Raw genomic sequence first — 20,335 nt, 5'->3', positions numbered from 1 at the left:
TCCGATGTTTTGTATTTAAGATGCATTGATGACATCTTTATGATTTGGACCCATGGTATAGAGACTCGATTACTCCACATGAGAGATATATTTCCTGGACACTATAGTACAAATCAAGGATGGCCAGATCGGTACCACACTCTACCAGAAACCCACTGATCGCTATACTTACCTATATGCTCCTAGCTTCCAGTCTGCATGCATAACTAGATCCATTGTTTACAGTCAAGCCCTTAGGTACAATCACATTTGCTCTGATCCTACTGACAGAGACCAAAAACTACAAGATCTTTACCACATATTCATAAACCTGAATTACCTACCAGGAAAAATAAAAAAACAAATCGACAGGACCAGACGAATACCCAGAGACCAGCTACTCCAAGACAGGCCCAAAAAAGCCAAGAACGGAGCACTACTGGTCATTACCTACAGCCCCCAACTCAAACCACTGCAATGCATTATTAAAGACCTACAACCTATCCTTAATCAGGATGCCACACTCCAGAAGACCCTAGAGACGGGCCTGTTCTCTCCTACAGACAAACTCCCAACCTTATGAGGATTCTCACCAACAGCCACAGTCTATACCACAGGAACACCAGTCCTGGGACTTTTCCTTGCAACAAAGCCTGCTGCCAGCTTTGTCCACATATCTGTTCTGGGGATACCATCACTGAACCTAGCCAGGTTACTCACAGAATCACGGCCACATTCTCATGTTCGTCAACTAACATCATATATACCATCATGTGCCAACAATGCCCAGATGCTTTGTATATTGGACAGACTTCAAACTCTCTTAGACAAAGAGTTAATGGGCACAAAACAGATATAAAAACACGCCTGATCCACAAACCGGTCAGCTGGCATTTTAATGAAGTGGGCCATTCTGTTAATGACTTAAGAGTTTGCGTCTTACTGAAGAAGAATTTTCACACTATTTTGGAAAGAGAGGCTGCTGAACTCTCTTTTATATTCAAATTCAACACATTAACACGTGGTTTGAACCGGGTTGCGAATTTTCTGGGTCATTATAATGGCTCTTTTGCATACTTGGCTTAATCTAATTCTTGACTCCCCCGCCCACTGTCTGATTTGCTCACCTTGATAATTTTTTTTTCTGATTTGTCTACCTTGATTACTATTTTTGGTTCTCTATGCCTTAAATGTTGACTCTGTTCTGGTATGGCTATGGTCTGAAGGAGTGTAATAGTGGAGGTTTTTTTGGAGTACAACTGAGGGGGCCAAATCAGGGCAAATAGCTTAAAACAGGGCAGTTTACAGCCCCAGAATTCATGTCTTCCACTATAAGGCACACCAAATCTGTCATGAAGAGCACTTCTGTCGGCATGCTAGCCAGCAAGAAGACACCCAAGCAATTCCCTCGTACACTTCAGCTTCCCTTGCACCACAACCAGTATCCCTCCTTAAACAGATGACAGGTTATAAAACCCAATCTCTCCAAATCTGAACAGGTTCATCTCCCAAGGGACCAGTCACTTTACTAGGTTAATGGACACCTCAGATCTTACCCAAAAGAGCACACTGTGTCAATTCTTTAGAATCTAAAAGTTTAAGAAAAAAATAGGTTGAGAGTAAAACTGTTAAAACCAACAAATTACATACACCATTCACAAAGTTATTTATGCAGGTATACAGCAGAGGTGGGGCATGCCCAGTAAGGCCTAGGGGTGTGGCTTTCTCAGCCTATAGGGCGGTGCTAGCCATTCCAGTATCAGTCAAGGGCTGGTACGCCCTGTCACAGTCTTCCATACATATTCCTTCCATAAATTATTGGTGACTGTCGTGAGCATTCCTCTGAGCATGCACATGAGAGACCACCCTTGTGCCTTCAACAAGTGAAAGGTTCCTGAAGCCATGAGACACACCCCCACTTTCCTACCAGTGGAGGTCAAACTGTCCACCATTGGTGCCCTCCCCACCTCCTCCAGACCAACCTGCTCCTGCAAAATGTATCTCTTTTGATATGCCACATTCAGGTTTCAGCATAGCTGAGTAGCATGTGGTGACGGGCACTTTTGAAATGTTGGAAGTTTTATATTGGCGTCTTAAGGAGGAAAAAAAAGAGAGAGAGAGAGCAGAACTGTTCCTAAATAAAATGTAGAATATTTCCATGACCCATATGTGTGTTTTCACTGGAGGCTACTGTAGCTGTCTGCTCAGGGTTAGCAGATTAATAGCCTACAGGTTGCCTTGTCTTTCATACAGCCTCTCTTTGCTGCATTCTTTCAGCATGAGAACTTGGTAGTCCACAGGCAAGAAACAGAAGAAAAATTGGTTTATGCAGATCTGGATTGTGCAATGTGGAAAACAGTCCAGGAAAGATGCTTGTATTCATGAGACTGGAGGGCAATATGGAATTAAATGAAGATTTTTCTGATCTTTTTAAGCACAGTATATATTGGTATTCCAAGCTGATTTCATTCTCTGATGATCTAAATAGTTTAAGACAACTTCTTTCAGCACTACTCCAGTACCTAAAGGTCAAGATGGGGCAGAGTGTGGGGAAGGGAAAAAGAAGAGGAAACAGACCCTGTATCTTTTTATATTTTACAAGTGTTTTTTCTAATATTATGAAGTTTCCTATCAGGGACAGGGATTTTATGGAAGAAAACAAACTTAAGCTGAGGAAGAAAATCTGGGTGTTAGAGAATATTTTTAATTTATCAAATGGTGAAACTTGAAACACAGCTGGGATCACGGCTGTCTGAAAGATTAATGGAGCCCTCTGCTATATTATCAAACTGGTGCCTCATGCCTGACAGCAGCTGGGGGGAATGACGATTTTTTGAGACATGTGATTTTTTTTCAACATATTATTGCAATATTTTTAAAACAAATTTTAAACCAGGGCTGTGGATCCACAGGCTGGCTCCAGCCATGACTTGCTTTGATCCAACCCACCAGGCTTGGCGCTTGCCCCCTGCTTGCCTGCAGGTGTGTGAGCTGGCACTCCAGACAAACAAGAGGAGAGGGGGAGGAACAGCGCAGCTCTGAGCCTCATGAACATGATCCAAACAAGCTAGCACTGGATTTAGCCTGTGGGTTCTGCCTGGCAGTGGGGAGAAAGCAAGTCCTGCGTGCTTCAGGGAACTGCCCCTTATTGCTGCCAATGGGAGAAAGAGGTGTGGTCCCTTGCAGTGCACATTACTACATGGAGCCACAGGCATGAGCTCCTCCCTATCCCCTGCACCCTTCTGCTCAGACCCTGTACCCCCCACTCCTACTCCTCCACCAAATCCTGCACTTCCAACCTGCTCCCATACCCTCCCTTTCAGAAGTAACGCCACACTCCACATGCTCTCACAAGCCCCCACACTCCCAGCCCTCTTCTGCACCCTCTCCCCTTCCCAGACCCCTCAATCCCACCCTGCTCCTGCAACCCCCTTCCACACCCTACTCCTAGCCCTCGACCACAGCCCCTTCCATACCTCACACCCCCACATCCCAGCCCGGGCCCATCCATCCCACCCATACCTCACACCCTCACTCCCCCTCCCACCAAGACCCTCTACTCTTAGTCCACTCATGCACACAACCTCCCACCCAGGGCCCACACTGCAAGCTCCCTTATGCGCCCTAGGCCTCTTCCTGGCAAATCAGCTCCATGCAATGAAACTCTCAGGTTGGCCCCACCCCAGGGCCCAGGGGCACCCACAACATCTACTAGCTCCCGTTCCTGAGGATAGTGAGGTGAATGTCTTTTCTCTTTCTCCTTTGTGGGCCACATCTGCGAGGTTCTTATTTTCCCCTCACTTACGCAGGGGCAGGTGAGTGAGAGGTTTGTTTCTTTTTCTAGTTTCTCACTCACATGTGGTCCCCAGCTCTGAAGCAGAGCTAGAGCAGGTGAGTGGACATTAAGACCAAGTGCTGCCTCTAGAGGAGCTGTTGTATTGTGGCCAAGCAGCTGGTATCAGAGAGCTGAGCTGGGGCAGCATATCAAACAGTTTCAATATTTCAATGGCTTTTCTGTTTTAGATCATTAACATTTAGGACACTGCCTGTTTGTCTGACAACTTGTGAGTAACCAGGCAGTCAGGCACAGCCTCAGGACAGATAAGACACACAGGTTCATTGCACAGGTCAGGGACGTAGCACTTTTGTGCTCTGGAAAGCACCCAGAATGGGGCAGTAGGGACCACTTGTGCTTCCAACTAGGGTACTACTGTGATGTGCAAATACACATGGAGAGGAAAGAATTGTAGGTTTCAAATCTTTAATTTGTATAGAACAATGAACACTGCAGACAAATATGTATTTTCATTCACTTTCGTGTATTTTCACCTCACTGCAATGAGAACACTGACTAGATCTCTTTATGAATATCCCAGGTGAACCTGAAAGGCAGGTCTTTCATTTTTGACTTAAAAACATTGTCAAACCCTTTACTATGTGCCACAGTGATGGTGTTCTTCCACACGCCAATGGTCCCTGAGGCAGGAGACACAGAAGGAGAATTGGTGATTAGACGCCCTGCTGCCACTTGGACAAATATAGGTCGAATATCACTTGTGCAGATAAGAGGCTGTAATCGCTGCTATTTGGGTTCAACTCCTGTTCCCCTCTGGTCCTCCATCTCCCCAGAATGTAGCTTTCTAGGGCTTCACAGTGACATTTCCATGCTTGGAGGTGTTGGTAAGCAGAGTAAAACCACCATCCTGCTTATTCAAATTAGGGTTGTACACCTAATCTGTCCTTTCTGGCACTAGAAATATGGCCATTAATATCCCTTAGATTGGCTGGGCAAATGTTTTATTGCTGTGACTTGTATGTTACAGATGTCAGCAGCCTGATCAGAGAATGCTCTGTCTCTGCTCAAACCTATGCCACTGGCAAAAAATTTGATTGTGTTCTATGTGGAATCCAGCCGTGCCCTTACAGAAAATCACAACAGCCCAAATTCAATCTTGGTGTAATTTTGCAGTGTAAATAGTTTGACCCAATCTTTCTGGACAATTTCATTACTTCTTTTTTAGGCACTGGTACTGATCTATTTCATTCCAAATTTTAGAAAAACATATTGGCAACAGGAAGTAGTTATTGTTTAAAAAATATGAGCTTCTCTGAACATCATTTTCAGGCATATTCAACAGCAGGCATCTCCCCTTTCCACACTACTGTGCCCACTCCAGTTCAGCACTGTCAGAAGAGCAAGGTGACCACAAATCCCTGACATCTATTCACGACTCTCCTGTATAAAGGGTACAATGTGAAAAGCACCCATCTCCTAACAGCCACATGAATTGTCTTTTAATTGGATGCTCTAACTAATCCCTGGAAGCTGCAGAGACAAATCAGTTCTAAGGCCCTCCATGTGTGAAGTTTCACGGAAACAGTAAACAGAACTGAGCTGCACAAAATTATTGATGCCTAAAGAAGAAACAGAATTTCTTTCAATTTTCTCCTAATGGTCACATATTTTTAATTTCTTGAAGGAGACCCTTCTCTTTTACAGGCAGCACAAAATAAATGCTACCCTCCAAAAGTGCTTGTCAAAAATTTCTATGTATTGAAATATTAACACTTTCATCAAACTTTTCCATCACTTTGTGCCCAGCTATTGCTCAGCAAACATTTAAGATATAACTGTCTTAGTGCCCCAAAGCCAATTATTTCCCAGGGACACAAGGGTGTGACTGGAAGTCTTAGGCTACGTCTACACGTGAAGCCTACATCGAAATAGCAACATCGAAATAGGCTATTTCGATGAATAACGTCTACACGTCCTCCAGGGCTGGCAACGTCGATGTTCAACTTCGACGTTGCGCAGCACAACATCAAAATAGGCGCTGCGAGGGAACGTCTACACGCCAAAGTAGCACACATCGAAATAAGGGTGCCAGGCACAGCTGCAGACAGGGTCACAGGGCGGACTCAACAGCAAGCCGCTCCCTTAAAGGGCCCCTCCCAGACACAGTTGCACTAAACAGCACAAGATCAACAGAGCCGACAACTGGTTGCAGACCCTGTGCCTGCAGCATGGATCCCCAGCTGCCGCAGCAGCAGCCAGAAGCCCTGGGCTAAGGGTTGCTGCCCACGGTGACCATAGAGCCCCGCAGGGGCTCGAGAGAGAGCGTCTCTCAACCCCTCAGCTGATGGCCGCCATGGCGGACCCCGCTATTTCGAAGTTGCGGGACGCGCAACGACTACACGGTCCCTGCTTCGATGTTGAACATCGAAGTAGGGCGCTATTCCTATCCCCTCATGGGGTTAGCGGCTTCGACGTCTCGCCGCCTAACGTCGAAGTTAACTTCGAAATAGCGCCCGACGTGTGTAGCCGTGACGGGCGCTATTTCGAAGTTAGTGCCGCTACTTCGAAGTAGCGTGCACGTGTAGACACGGCTATAGGCAGCTAGTTTCACCATTCCAGGCTCTACAGGATTAAATACGAATTAGGTTTATCTGCTTCAGCCTCACCTTTGTGAAGAAAATGTCCTTTGTCTTGTTCCATGAGATATTCTGGCATGTTTTCATAGTTTGCGCTGGGATCAGTTTTCATGTTTTCAAATGTAGCCATTTCCACAACTGTGTCCAGATCTTTTTCTTTTAGCTGCTTTCCTAAGAATTTGCAGATTCTCAGCACACCACCTCTGAGATCCTGAAATGAACATTAACTGTGAAGTAACAGTTTCCCAAATTAGAACATTAAAGGAACTAAATTAATAAAATGATTAAGTAAAAGATAATGGGATATATCAATAAAGGGACTGAAATTAAGCACAGGTCTAACGCACTGAAGAATAAAGGTGACTTCTTTTGGGGACCTTTGGTGTTACCACTCAACTTAATAAGTAAGATTTTAATTCCCTGTAAGGGGCTATAGGAGCATTAATAGCTGAGAGTGAATAGAAAGTTAAGCCATTGCAAATTCCTTCAACGTTATCCAACCCATCCTTATGGTCCAATTTTACCAGAGAAAAGGCTCATATCTCTGAGACTGTGGCCACACTAGGAAGTGACGTCGAAAGGGATAATCCCTAGCCATCACTTTGAAATGAGCCGTTTTGAAATGAGTCCTTTGGAAGCGACTACGCACAAAACGCAGATCAATGTTGCGATCCACTACATCGAAAAGACACCCCATCATTTTGAAATGGAGCAGCTATGCAGCCACAGCCTCATTTTGAAATAATGGGGCAGGAAACGGCGAGGGCGGGTCGAATGGCCAAAAAGCCCTTCCTGAAGCATGGGCCAACCGCCCCCTTAAAGGCCCCTCCCAAACACTCCCCTCCCCGTGCACATGCTGAGGACCTTGGCTGCTTGCAGCACGCGACCTTCTAGCACAGCACTCGGCAGAGCCTTGGTGAGCCACCACACCATTGCCTGCCATGGACCCACAGCACTTCACTGATGGGGACACCTTGGACACCATGGCCAGCCCGATGGCCATCCTGACAGCCTGCCATATGAGGCTACGTGCTGCCCGACATGTAGCCAGCCTCCTGCAGGCTCCCCCCATGGTGCATCCAGAGCAGTCCCTGTTCCAGCCCCGCCGTCACCTCTGGCGGTACCCCACCAGCGGGGAATGGTGGGATGACATCGTCCTCGGAGAGTGGAACAACAACCAGTGGCTCTGCAATTTCTGTATGACTCAGGCCATGTTCATGGAGCTGTGCCATTGGCTGGCACCAGCATTTCGTCACCAGGACACCCGCATGCGGCCCGCGCCCCCCCTGGAGAAACGAGTAGCCATTGTCGTGTGGAAGCTGGCCACCCCGGACAGCAACCGCTCAGTCGGCCACCAATTTGGGGTGGGGAAGGCCACCATCAGGGTCGTCCTTCTTGACGAAGGCAGACGGGGCCACACACCCCTGGCGGGGTCCCAAGGAGTGGGGCCCCAGGGATTGGGGTCCCAGGGAGGGGGTTTCCAAGGAGAGGGGCCCTGGAAAGTGGGGCCCTGGGGAAGGGGGTCCCCCATATGCTACCACACACTCATGGGTGCCTGTGCTGTCTACCCCCTATAGGTTGTTGCCACCATCAGTAGGATCCTCCTGCGCTGCCTGATCTGCCTTGGAGACGTGGATGCTGCCATGGCCAGCTTCCAACAGCTGGGATTCCCCAACTGCATCGGTGCATTGGACAGCACCCACATTGTCATCTGGTCCCCACCACACAGCTGGGGATGGTACATCAACCAAAAGAGCAACCACTCCATCATCCTCCAGGCCCTCGTGGATGCCCGAGGACATTTCATGGACATTTGTGTGGGCTGGCCAGGAAAGGCCCACGATGCTCATGTCCTGCAGAACTCGTGGCTTGGCTGGAGGATGGCAGAGAGCACCTCCATCCCCCCACAGGAGCTGACGGTAGGAGATGTCATCATGCCCCTGTGCATCGTCACCGCTAATGCTCCTCTACCCGGGACACACCAATGAGAGCCAGGACCTCTTCAGTGCCCACCTCAACCAGGCCAGGAACACCATGGAGTGGGCATTCAGCTGTCTGAAGGCGCGTTTCAGGTGCCTCCTGATGCGCCTGGAGGTAGGACTGCCCAGCGTGCCTGCAGTCGTGGGTGCCTGCTGTGCACTCCACAACCTCGTGGACAGCAAGCAGGAGCTCTTTGTGTCACACTGGGTAGCTGAGACCGTGCCACACTATGAGCAGCCAGGTGAGGTCCTGTGTCACCAGGTGCACCGGGACAGGGTGCGCGTGTGGGAGGCCCTCCAGGAGGCCTTTGCCCGGGGACGCCCATGACCTCGCCCGACTCACTCCACACAATCCTTGCCCCCGTTCTCACCCCCACCCCACCAGCACCCCTCTTGCCATCCCTACCCGAGGCAGGACACATATCAACATTAAATAAATTCAACTGCTATTTTTGGAAAACAAAGAACATGCGACTCTTTACATGGGGGTGTGTGTGAACTATATACATGGGGAGGCAGGGGGCCTCAATCCTATGTTGGAGTGGCTGGTCAGGAGCCATGACAGCCCTGGGGCCTTGACTGCCCCGGGTCCAGGGACCACGGTGGGACTGGGATGGGGCAGGTGGAATGGGGAGGTAGGGCTGGACTGGGGTATCTAGGGGCTCAGACTCACAGGGAGGAGTGGGGGGAGACACACATGGGCAGGGCTCATCTGGTCACAGCCTGCACACCAGCTCCTACCTCTCAGCTGGGGTCATGTCGGCTGGGAGCAGAGCTGCAAGGGTGGTGGTGCTCAGGTGCTGGGGGAGGGGGGTAGACTGAAGGATGAAGGGCCAGTTGACATGGTCCTCGAAAATCTTTTTGGGGCAGGGAGTCTGTGGCTTGAGGGCCAGTTGAAATGGTCCCCCAGGCAGCAGCAAGCCCCTGAAAATCTTAGGTGCCATAGGAGATATTCCCCAGTGGCAGCAAGCCCCCAAAATATTTTTGGGTGGTGGGGTGGGATCTGTGGCTCAAGGACTAGTTGAAGTGGTCCCCCCAGGCAGAAGCAAGACCCTGAAAATCTTAGGTGCTGAGAGAGACTTCTCCCAGCTGGCGGTAAGCCCCTGAAAATCTTTCCCACCCTTGGAGACCTCAATGTGCACAAGCCAGGACATGGTGCTTCCTTGCAGGATGCTCCTCACTGGACAGCAGACACATCCCTTTATTGGTTCAGGGGTAGCCCCGTGATGTGGTTGAGCATGGGAAAGAGCCTCACTACATGGCAACTGTGGGGAGAGGCGAGGGCCCTGCACAAATGTAAACCTCAGAAAAGAGTTTCTTGGCCCCTCATACAATCATGACCCTGCCCAGCAGCCTAGCTGAGATGTGGTGAGGCAGGGCAGGGGCTGGCTCCAGCACAAAAAGAATTCCTTGTGCACAGGACTGCAGAAGTACAGACAGAACCATGAACTCTGCATTGGGGCTATTTGTAACGGGTAGAAGTGCTGATAGCAAAGAAAGAAAGAAGTTTCTCAGCCTCTCATACAAGCATGACCCCACAGGCACAGGCTTCCTGGTGCCAAATTCAAATTCACGGGCTTCCTGTTCCTTAACTCCCGAACACCTGGAGACCAGCAGAGATGAGGAGGTGAGGCATAAGGGGCTGGTGACAGAGGGGCTTTTTGCCAGCAGGGGCACGTCTACACGGCCTCTTTACTGCGAGCACCCCCCTCTGCCAAGACCGAGCTGTCAGGCAGCTATGCTAATGAGCAGCCAGACCATGCTAGTGAGCAGCCATTTGCAATTCTGAGGCTACTCGTTAGCAAGGACCTGCAAGCAAAGTTGCGCCGTGTAGACCTAGCCACTGTGAGTAAGAATGGCAAAATGAGACTGCAAAATGGAAGTGATGTATTTACCGTTATGTGGGGTGTAAAGCGGTTGACTGGTCTCACCTTCTTCATCTCCTCACAGGTAAGGAAGAGAATGTTGAACTCATCCCTGTGGTTGTTTCAGCCTCTGATGTGATCAGACCATGAGCAGGGCAGTACTTATGAAGGAGAAAATGTATAGAAATAAAAGTTAATACACTCAAACAGAAAAGCCATTCAATTATTAACATTTTTGCATTCCAGTAGGCTCATAAGAACAGCTGCAGGTGCAGAATTGCTGGGGCATACTTCCTTATTTCACCTCTTATTCTCTCTGCTTTTGGGGGGGATATATGGGCTCACAAAGATATTATTCAGTTCCTACTGTTATTCACAAACTTAAAACGGTTTAGCTTTCACATTAAATATGAAATAAAGACCAGGCCAAACCTATCCCCTGTTCCCCAGCCCTGCCCCACAGTTACTTGATAACTAAGACACACTATATTTTTACCTCTGGAACCCACTGGCATCGCAGAATTGTAATTTCACCTAGTGCAGCATATTGGCACTTTTATGTCATGAATTATTTACTTATAGTTAATAATCATCATTGCTTTTGATGGATGGGTGATCCAAATCTAGAACTAAATTGATAGAATCTATTAATCTATGAGCCAATGGCCAGAAGGGACCATTGTGGTTATCTAGTCTGACATCCAGGACAATGCGGGCCATAGAATTTACCCAAAATAATTCCTAACTCTATCTTTTAGATTTGCATCCAATCTTCATTTAAAAATTGTCAGAAATGCAGAATCCACCATGATGCTCAGTGAAGTTTCACAGAGGTTAATTACTCTCTCAGGCTGCATGTACACTATATCTGTGTCTACACACGAGCACCCTTTTGAAAGGGTGGAAATGGAAGTTCGGCGGTTGAAATAGCGGCCGTCGAAAGGGAGCACCCGCCGCCATTTACAGATCCGCACTTCAATTTGCTCTTTTGAAGTGCCGTCGAGGTCTTTCAAAAGAGAGCGTCCACACGGCTCCAGGCCCTCTTTCGAAAGAAGGGAGGCAGGAAACACTGCGGACAGGGTCCCATGGCCAACAAGCCCTTCTGAGTCCGCAGCCAGCCGCCTCCTTTAAAGGGCCTCTCCCTCTGCCTTCCCCTCCACATGAGCTGAGTGCTGCCCAGGCTTTCCCAGCCCAGCAGAGCCCACTCGTGCCCACCATGGAGGCCCAGCGACAGCTCCTGCAGGAGGACACCCTCATCATGGACACCTTGTTGGCAGTGCTGTGCACCATCGCCGCAGCTGCACCCAATCTGATCGGGTGGCTGGTCGGTCCCCCTGGGGCCATGGGGCTCCCCCACCCAGGGCACCGCTGGGCACCCTGACACCTCTGGACCCACCCCAGCAGCACCAACTGGAGGGAGCGCATGGTGCTAGGGGAGTGGAGCAAGAAAAGGTGTCTGCGGAACTTCGGCATGTCGAGGCAGACCTTCGACGAGATCTGCCACTGGCTCACCCCCACACTCCAGCACCAGAACACCTGCATGTGGCCAGACCTCACCCTGGAGAAATGGGTCATGATCGCCATCTGGAAGCTGGCCACCCCGGACTCCTACAGCTCCGTGGGACAGTAGTTTGGGGTAGGCAAGGCCACCATCAGGGCTGTACTTATGGAGGTAAGGTGGGGCTGGGTGGGTGGCGGGGCTGGGGGCAAGGGGAACCCTCCGCTGCAAGGGGCCAGATGGGGCAGGGCCTGGATGGGTGGGGGACAGGGGGCTGGACGGGGTGGGGGCTGGATGGGAGTGGGGGGCAGAACGGGCCTGTGGCAGGGGGAGACAGCTGCCACACCCTCACTAGAGCACGTGTCCCCCTTCCCCCTCTGCAGGTCGTCAGGGCCCTTAACGCGATACTGCTCCATAGGGTTGTCTGCCTGGGGGATCTAGACAACACTGTCGCTGGCTTCCAGGACCTGGGCTTTCCAAACTGCATCGGTGCTTTGGATGGCACATACATCCCCATCTGTGCCCCGCCACACAGCACCAGCCAGTACATCAACCGGAAGGGCTACCATTTGGTGGTGCTCCAGGCCCTGGTGGACGTGAGGGGCCAGTTCACCAACCTCTATGTGGGCTGGGCCGGCTGCACCCACAATGACCAGGTCTTCTGGAACTCCTGCCTCTGCTGGTGCATGGGAGCCAGCACCTTCGTCCCGGAGCGGGAGATCCCAGTGGTGGAGGATGTCACCATGCCGCTCTGCATGGTGGCAGATGGCGGCGTACCCTCTGCAGCTGTGGCTCGTGTGGCCATACATGGGACACCTTGACCCCACCCGGGAGGCATTCAATGAAAAAAAAGGTTTTGGCTGTTCCTGGAGTAATCCTCCCCAATGAGCAAGGTGCATGGCGAGAGGAGATGGAGGAGAAGGGTTCAATTACAGCAGCTTGGATGGCTGCATGGGGCGGGGATCTCTGTAAAATAAAAAGAATAAAAAATAAAATAATATAAAAATCAAAAGAAATCCTGTGTAGAAAGGGATACAGGAGGGAAGACACCCAGCACAGCCTGGCAGCCGTGTGGTGCCACAGAGTCCTGTAAGATAAAAAGAAATGCTTGGTAGAAAGGGACATAGGAAAGGAGATGTCCAGCAGAGCCTGGCAGCCACATGACTCATTGGATTCCTGTAAAATAAAAGAAATGCTGGATGGACAGGGACATGGGAGGGCAGACACCCCAGACAGCCCGGCAGCTGTGTGGTGCAGGGGATCCCTGTAAAATAAAAAGAAATGCTGGGTGGAAAAGGATGCATGGAGGGAAACACCCAGCAGAGCACAGCAGCCATAGGGCACAGGGGAGTCATGAAAAATGAAAAGATATGCTGGGTGGAAAGGGACATGGGAGGGGAGAAGACCCACAGAGCCTGCAAACCACATGGGGGTGGGGTGAGGAACAGAGTTCCTTCCAGCTGTTTCAGGGAAATATAAAGGGGCAGGAAATATGGTAAAAAAAAATCTGATGCAAATTTCTGTGCTTCTGTAGGTTGCCAAAGAAGACATCATCCTCCTAAAACCAACAGATATGGACAAAGAACACCTGCTTATGCTGTGTGACCAGAAGCCTGGAAAATTTGCTAAAATGTTGTGTGGCACCATGACACCAGATTGCTAGCTGGTTGTCTGGCATGGCAAGGTATGCTACCATGGAAGCCACAAGAAGTCAGGACTGCACAAGAACCTCATGAAAAAATACAAGAGTGACTGGATGAGGCCTTCGAGGGGATCTCAAAAAGGAGAAGTGTTCCATCCCAGGGAACATTAACACACTGTTCTGAGGGGCACAGAACCATAGCAAACCTGTACCCATACCCATCTCGATACCTATACCCATCCACAACCCACTTCTAGCATGCAGTATAAATACTCATGTGAACAGCTTAGTCCAAGGGGGCTCGGGGACCAGTGTGAGGTGACTGGTGTAGAGGGGACTGCTTCCAGGTCTATGGTGAAGAGCTCTGGTCTGTTGGGAAGAACGTCTTTGTCCCCTGCTCATTGCCCCCTTCCTTCTCTCCATTGGCCTCTTCCTCTGGGGCACCCAGCTCCTCTCAGCTCACCCTGAACTCCAGACCAGGGCCTCCACAAGTGTCATAATTCATGCCGGGCTCCATGGTGGGGTTGCTCCCCAGAAGCACGTGCAGCTGTTCACAGTAGCAGCAGGTCTGTGGAGCTGCCCTGACCACTGGCTGGGCTCCAGGACTTTTTGATAGGCCTGACAGAGTTCTTTCACCTTCACCAGGCACGGCACAGAGTCCCTGGAGTAACCTCTGGTGGTCATCTTGCCTGACATCTGATGGTAGATTGAAGCATTTCTCTTGGCCACCTAAAGTTTCTTTGCCACCTATTGGTTTCCCCAAATGGCAAGAAGATCCAGGATCTCCTGGTGGGACCATGTTGGGGCTGTCTTGCAAGCCTGAGAAGTACTAGGCAGATCACTACCCTGACTGTTCATAATCACAGTAGATTGCTACTGATGTGGTGCGATGAGATAGGCAAAGGAATTTTTCATTGTGGGTGCCCTTTATTTTGCAGGCCTGGACTCTGCTGAATTCAAATTTAAATTCTAATTCAATCAAAAATTGACGGGCTTCCTGTGACCTTCTTCCTGCGCACTTGGACAGAGAGCAGCAGAGAAGGAAGCAGCCATATATGGAGGGTCACTTGTAGTTTTGAGGGACACATATGGAGGCTCATAAATTCACATTAAGGACATGGTGCTTCCACGCTAGCTTTCATTCGAAATTTTAAATTCAGAATTGACACTATACCCATCCCGTAATATCAACATTTTGTTATCAGTTAGAGCTCAATAAATTGAGCTCATGGTTTTTACAGTGACATCAGTGATATTTTAATATCTAACTCCTTAAAAATTCTATTTTATCTCATAGTGTAGACATGACCTCTGTTAACATTTATGCCTCATTTCCAGTCAAAGGGTTTGTTTATATTACAGGAAGATTAACCCACTCAGAGACATATGAAATTGAACTCTCTGAGTTCAGCAGTTGACCCCTGTACTTCTTGTTATTGCAAGGAGTAAGGGAGGTTGAATAGAGAGTTTCTCTGGTCAACCTCCCTCTGTGTGGACAGCCAGATAAGTTGATTACAGATAAGTCAATTCTAGCAATGCAATTGTGTATCTGCCATCTATTTACCTGCCTAGCATAGACCTAGCCTAAATTTGTCTAACTTCAACTGCCAGCCATTGAATTGTATTATCCCTTTCTCTGCTTGATTATTCCCCATGTAGACGTAATCAAGTCATCCCTTACACTTCTCTTTGTTAAACTAAGCAGACTGAGCTCCTTGAGGGAACATTTTCTAATCCTTCACTCATTGTCATGGCTCTTTCCCTGAACCCTTCCCAATTTATCCTCATCCTTCTTCAGATGTGAGCACCTCAACTGGACACAGTATTCCAGTAGTTGTTGCACCAGCGCCAAATGCAGAGAGAAAATAACCACATCAATGGTGATGCCCAAACTGAAACTAATCTCTTCCATTTCTGTCTGTCATGTGATACTTCTTCCATCTACTCTATAAAGTTATTGTCATCTATTCTGCCCTCTCGTGAAGGGTTCTAACCCAACTGGTTTCCACTTGACAGCTGCGTGTGTGCATCAGAAGTACATGCCCCATATACATCCAATACTTCCTTCTACTTCTAGTGGAAATAAGCTGTTAGCTGGTGATTCCTGGATATAATATATATATATTGTGGCAAGGCTTGCCTTGCTCCTGGGCTCCGGGCCTCTGTTTAGTCCACTGCCCCACGGCCAGGATACCATTGCCCTTCTCGAGACGGGGGGGGGGGGGCGAGGTGCTGGTCTGGGGGGAACCCAGGCCCCACCCACTTGTCCCAGGTTCTGTACCAGGGACCCTGTGTGGCTGCTGGTGGTGGGGGAGGGCCCCCCTCATTATGAACACCACAGCTCTTCTCTGGGCCACTTCCCCAGATGATTCCTCTCCCGCACATGTCCTCCAGGTAGTTGTAGTGGCAGCAGCAGCGGCGGCAGCTGTACATTCTCCCTCCTGGTTTGGCTCCTCCTGTGTGATCAGTCTGCTTGGCCTCACATCAAATCTCAGGGCTTCCTGGGCCAGGCCCTAGCCCCTTGCAGATAAGCACATCTCTCCTCCTCTGGTGCTTCTAGAGAAGCCCCTTTTGCCTCTCTCCTCTCCTCTATCACTTCTTCCATCACTCCCCTCTCCCCCTGTCCTACTGGGCAAAGGGTTCTTTTAAAGACAGGTTTAAGTGGGACCAGCTGGCCCCAATTGACCAAGGGCAGCTTCCTCCCCAGCTGCTCACGCTCTGCTCATTTGCCAGCCCTGCTTTTCCCTCTTGTACTCACCCCTTGCCAGCCTTACCCTGTCACTGTGTGTGTGTGTGTGTGTCATATTGATCCATCCACTGTCCAGAATCTTTGCAGGCATTTCTCAGCCTGTCCACTATGTGTCAATGGGGTTCCTCTGGGGATGTCCCTTGCTTGTTTTTGGCTGATCCCAGGTATTATCTCTTGGGAGTTCTTTCATTTCTCACAAGCAAAAAGAATAGTGGTTGTGATGGGTGTGTGTGTGGAAGCTTCCATAACTTTGCCATCATCCACAGGTCCTCATATCACTTGCACCTCTGTGGACATCCCTTGAAACGTAGAATTCAGTGGTAGCTTCATATTAGAAGACAAAACCACCAAGAAAGTAGAATCACTCATCTACCTGGTTAGCACCATTCTCTGCAACAGAGGTATCTAAATGATGTGACACTGAGGTTTAGGAACACCCACCTCATTCACTAAACAACACATGGAAATCAAAGCAAAGCAAAACAGAGAATTCTCAACTCAAATGTCTCAGGGATAACATAGGGCTGTGATAGCTAAAGATCTACTGAAATGTTAGACAGAGAACTAGAAAATTCTTACTGAGGACCATTGTAGGCGGTGTAAAAATATTTTAGTATGCATTTAATTTTTCAGTGTGCCATAAGCATCATTAGTGAGAAAACTGCATTGACTGAGACCATCTGAGAGAACTCTGGAGCTAGATAGGTGACAGCTGAGTCTTTCAACTCTTTGGAAGGTACCAGTAGTGATTTGGGATTGTGGGCTCAGCAGCAGAGTTATGGAAAAACTATGAAACTAGAACGTTAACATTAGAAAAGTACTTGTGTGGGTTCTGTGCATGGGGCTTATCCTCCCCTCTGGTATCTGAGCACCTAAGTAGAGTTCAAACACATTGAGATCCTCATTGTTGGGATTCAGATTGAACAACTAGTTGAGATGTGTGAAGCAACTTGCACTTGATTGATGCAGTTCACATGACTATGCCACTCCCCTGGACTCTCTTTGCACATGAAGGCTCTATTGTGAACTGTGGATGATACTGCATTTGCTGCAAACTGAGACCCAGGTTGTGAAGTTGGGGCCCAGATTTTGATGAGCTCCACCTTGGTACATGAGTGTTTTATATGGGCTGTGATCAGGGTGCAGGGCTTGGCCTTTAAGCAGTAAGTGAAGCCTTACCTGTCCCAGCTAAAAAGCTCTCCAGAAAGACATTAAAATCCGATATTGTCTCCAGCTGGACTGAAAACTTGGAAAAATGAAAATAGGAAACTACAGTGTCCTTAGGGTTTCTGACGACATAAATAACCCGCAAGGTAAACAGAGTGACAGTCTCAGACATATTCAACAGACATAGTTAACTTACAAATCTCTACACTATTGCTGCAGAGAGCATTAAAGATCACTGTATCTGAAAAAGAGTAGAATAAGGGCTTGATTATATTATTTATTCTGCTTTCACTTGTGTCTTTTTCCGCACTTTCTGTAAATTCAGTATCATTATTGTGCTTCTTTAATTCTGAACCCCTTTGTGCACATGCATAACTGTCTACAGGTGATAGTACCATTGACTCCAATGGGATTACTCACAATTGTAAGGTTACACCATGGGCAAGTTTTCTTAGAAGTGGACTGTCACATTTTTTTGACCTATTTGCGTGAGTCTCTCTAAAAGCAAGAGCTAAGAAAAAAAAATAAAATCACTGAAAATGTGATAATTAAAAGGCACAAATACTGTTGGGGATTGCTGAAAACAATGCAAATGTTTTAATCAGTTGGTTTGATTTTGAGTTTCTTTTAAATGCAATTACTGCTAAGTCCTCAGCAGATGCATAGTTGTTTGCTGTGTCTGGCAAAGTATTTCAGTAACAAATGTATCATCAGATTAGAATCCAAGTAGGCATGAATTTACTGATTTTTTTAACTGCAGATGTTTTGAGACAATTGTAATGGACAAAGTATTTAATGAAAACAGGGGCGTCCTCAGTATACATTGGGGATAGGGACCATGAAGTTGTGACTTAAAGCAAAATGACATACAATGAGGAATTTTCTTCCATAAGAAATAATGTATATAGCAGGGAATAGGGACTTGAAGAGCATAAATTTTGCCTATGTGACCACTGAAACCCTAATGTACCACTCACTTACTGAATCATACATTAAAAGCATTTTAAACAACATTTAAAGAAATTATCCTAATCCAAAGTACATTTGTAAACCAAACTGCGCAGTATGTGACAGAGGAACGTTGCAGAGGATGCTGGGAGGCTTTTCTAAATGATGAAAAGACTTAAGTGTGAGGAATTTTTATGTTGTGTTCCTCCAAGTTTCAATTATGTAAGAGCGAAACAATTTATATTGGAGCGACTTATATTGAGCACTGACTGTAATGCTAAAATCCAGTGCTGCACACCTCAACCAATTTCTTCAGCAATCTTGAGTTGAGAATTTGTGAGAAAGATAAGTTAAGTGGCGGTGCACACAGATAACAACCAGCCAGAAGCCATGAAGAGAAAAAAACTCTGTACATCGCATGCGACTCTTTGCTCAATGAAATGTGGCTCCTCCGCAGAGACACACATCCAGACTGCTCACCACTGCTCTGCGCACGCACCCCAGCACCTGGAGGGAGAAGCGTGTGGCTGGGCCAGCGGTGGATCTGGTGAGACCCAGTTGGGCACGGGGGGAACCAGGGGTGCCTGGCTCTGCAGGTGGGGGAGGGCATTAGGTTAGAGCAAGGAGGCTGGGAGAGGCATGTGGTAATGTGTTAGAGTGGGGTGCTGGGGTTGCCTGGGCTCTGGGAGAAGAGTGTATGCATTGGGGTTAGAGCAGGAAGGCTGGGGGTGTCTGGTTCTGGAGGAGGAGAGGCAGATTGGGTTAGAGCAGGGGGCTGGGAGTGACTGGGCCTGAGGGAGGGAGAGGGTATTGAGTTAGAGCAGGGGTTTGGAGTAATGCAAACTCCAACTTCATCTAGGGGAGATGTGCTTTGGAAAGGGTTGTTGTGGGAAGAACAGACCATCTGGCCCAGAGGATTTGGACTCATTTACTGGTGAAAGACACAAGTTTTCAAGGATAATGTTAAATACATTGTAAAGGTAGTATCACCTACTTTTGCTCTTCTGTTCCTCAGATCTTGTGGAACAAAACTGTAAGGCAGATGAGTTGTAAAGAGACGAGGTGATGGACGATTGACATAATCAATACTATGCAGGTTATATTTGAGCCATGGAACTCTGATCTGTGTTTTCATATTTTCTGTTCCATCCCGATGGCCTTCATGATAATTCAAACTCAAAATATTCTGAATCCGCGCTATTCCTGGAAAAGAAAATAACTTTTTCTGAAACAATTTTGATGCTAATTTTATATTAATGTTATGTAATAATCCCACCATAATTACAATTTCTTAAACTATGTCTCATTTTACATTATAAATGAAGTATGAAATCTGTGCAAAACGGAGTCTATGTATGCAGCAGTGATGGGAATCCAAAGAGCATTATAGTTTGGATTTGATACTAAACGTCCAGGAATTATCTCTCTCTCAATCTATCTGCTGGTCAATAACAAAATCTTCAAGTATTTCTACATAAGATATTCAAGTTCCTTATAGAGACACTAATCACTATAGACTGTGTTTCCCTTTCTTCTATAGCTTAAATGATGCAACTTTGCAGTCTGAGTGTATTAAATCCACATATACAGAATAAGAAACAATGAAAAGTGAAATATGTAGAAAAATTGTAATACTACATTAATTTAGTGGTGAGGGTATAATTATGTTTGTGAGTTTTAACCTGTCAGCTATCCTTCCTGCCTAGCAGAAAGAACCCTACAGGAACCGTTGCAAAATACGCATCAGGTAAGTTGTCACGGTCTACCCAATGCTGAGGCAAGAAAAAAACAGATCCCTTTTTGATAGCAAAATGAACAATAAAAAACCAGCAATTTAGAAATGGCATTTTTAGGGCCCAGCATATGAACCAAAAATATTCTGCAGGTAAAAGTGCTGTGAAATGTATTGTCTTTGAATTATTTATTTGTAAGAAGTGTCTGGTATTGTTAGGCACCAATGTTGCTTTAATAAATTACAGTAAACCCTCGATTTAACCTACTAATATGGGGAAGGGGTATCCATTAAAGCTGAAAGTCTGTTAAATCAAGGGTTTACTAACCACTCTCTCCACCAGC

The 20,335-nt window shown here is 47.6% G+C and overlaps 1 pseudogene; it reads right to left on the bottom strand.

The window, feature by feature from the left end:
- Positions 1 to 4,330: 4,330 nt before the first annotated feature.
- Positions 4,331 to 19,538, bottom strand: LOC142010696 (amine sulfotransferase-like; annotated as a pseudogene).
- Between the last annotated feature and the right edge of the window lie 797 nt (positions 19,539 to 20,335).

This window comes from Carettochelys insculpta, chromosome 3 (genome assembly GCF_033958435.1).
Source record: "Carettochelys insculpta isolate YL-2023 chromosome 3, ASM3395843v1, whole genome shotgun sequence".
NCBI lineage: Eukaryota > Metazoa > Chordata > Testudines > Carettochelyidae > Carettochelys > Carettochelys insculpta.
This window is presented reverse-complemented; position numbering and strand designations above follow the sequence as displayed.